Here is a 2,104-nt window from a genome sequence, read left to right on the forward strand (position 1 = left end):
CTCCCCCGGGGAAAAAAACTTTCCACGGAGTTTTGGGGGGTGGAAACCCCCCCCCCCCCCCCCCCCCCTGTCCTGGATTATAACAGCTCTGCCGAGCGACAGCAAAATCTCCCCAAGACGTCAAGTCAAGTCAAACGTTGCTTTCTTCTGTGCTGCTGTCAAAAACAAAAAAGCTGTCCCAACCCCCTGGCTGGCGCATTCGCCACTGGGTTCAGCCAGCAAGTGCCACAGCTCTCGAGAGTCTGCGTTCGTCGCATCAAGGGTTGAGGCGGCGGCGTTTATTGAAGATTTGAGAGCACAGGGCGAGGGCCGATCCTCACTTCCGATTGGTACATGGCCGCTATGAGAATGCGATTCATTCACCTCGGTGTCAATTATCATATCTCGCCGTTCCATCCACCGAACCGAGCTGAAGCTCTGAACGCCCTGTCCTCCCTCTCTAAGCTTGGTGCTCTCGACGAGAGAGACCAGTGGCTTGTGCCGTAAGGATCAGTAGAGAATGGGAAACAGAATCACCTCGAGTCAAATCTGCGGGGAAGTCTGCTGATTCCCACGTGCGCTCTAGGGTGGTAGAGGCGCCAGGTTATCTGGCCTTCAGCTCTCCGTTGTGAGACCGTGACATGGTGGCATCGAATCACGAGGTTGGACCGAGATCACCCACTATGGATATCGACGTAGATCACGTCCGTGTGCTGCCGTCAGACTGGCGCGTGTGGCTGTTGATAGGCGGCCTGGCTGCTGCTAGCTGGCGCACGTCGAGGCACTAAAGGGCATCCCACCGCACCATCACCCTGCCGGGTTTGCCTCGCGTCGCTATTCCCTCCTAGATAACCACTTGCGTGGCCAGTGCATGTCAGGCCGCGCGAGAAAGCAAAGGTGTGAGCGGGTGAGCTTCCCCATGCGGACGGGTAGCATCGCTCGTCATGGCGCGATAGGCAGTGATCACCCAGTCTCGTTCGATGTTGTCCTCGGCAGAGATGGCCTCACATGGGTTCCATGTTGAGCTGTCATTGCTGAGACGACACATGTGAAAAACACAGACAAGATTGCAGACTTCGGTCCGACCTTGGCATAGAGTCACACTCGCGCCGAATACCTCAGACATGAAATCCAGACGGATGTGGACATGGGAATAGATAGGTGGTGAGTGAATCTTCATCTGCCGTCAAGGGAGCGGCATTCGGACGCCCGGAAACAGATGCTCTGTTCGTCCTCTACTAGAGGGCTAGATGATGCAGACCTCCCTCGTTCGTTGATCGCTCGAGTCCCGCAAAAGGGGGCGCTTCGGTAGACTCGGCCGGGGATGCTTGAGACAATGTATGCTTCATCACGTCGACCGGAAAGATCACATGAGAGCCGGGTCTCGTTTCGTAACAAAGGAATACCGACAACTCCAAAGGGGCCAATAGAGCTACCAAAAAGGCACGTTTAATGGAGCCAGCTCACATATCAACAATGAAGCACTGGTCACAGAGTTACATCCGCACATACCATACACCGCATGTCTAAGGAGAACAGATCCAAGACCACGGCTGTGATCATGGCTTACGCCTCAGCAAGCTCACCCTTGCCCCTTCCTCATCCTTACTTCTGCTGGCCAGCCCTCCAGGTCACCTAGTCCCAACCCTTTCATGCCGGCAAAAAGAAGATGCGCATGTCACGATCTGCGTTGTTTCTTGTCGGTCAATATGAACAATGGAGCGTCCTGGCGAATGGGCGTCCAGGTATCACATGAGCCACAGTAATAAATTATGAGGTTTTTGGCGAGCGGGTGCCCACTCCCGTCATATGACAGCCGCCTTCGGCACGCAACTCTGATCTGTGAGCGGCGGGAGCGAAGCGCGGGATTCGCTCCGCCTCCGCGGCGTGTGACCGCTGCTCGAAGCGCCCGCGTCTTGTCGATACCTCGTTTCGAAAGTTCCTGCCCACAAGCCACTGCTTGGTGTCGCCATGATGCTCGATCGTGCTGGCGAGGGCGTCCTCCTGCCATTCCACTGCCGCCGGCTTCGCTTCCTTTCTTGGCGACGTGACGCCACAGCGACGGTCTGGGTGTTCTCGCCAGCGACAGCGAGGGGCCTTCGCTCCCCACCGCCCGACTGTGAGT

The sequence above is a fragment of the Verticillium dahliae genome, genomic scaffold, assembly GCF_000150675.1.
Source record: "Verticillium dahliae VdLs.17 supercont1.25 genomic scaffold, whole genome shotgun sequence".
NCBI classification, from domain to species: domain Eukaryota; kingdom Fungi; phylum Ascomycota; class Sordariomycetes; order Glomerellales; family Plectosphaerellaceae; genus Verticillium; species Verticillium dahliae.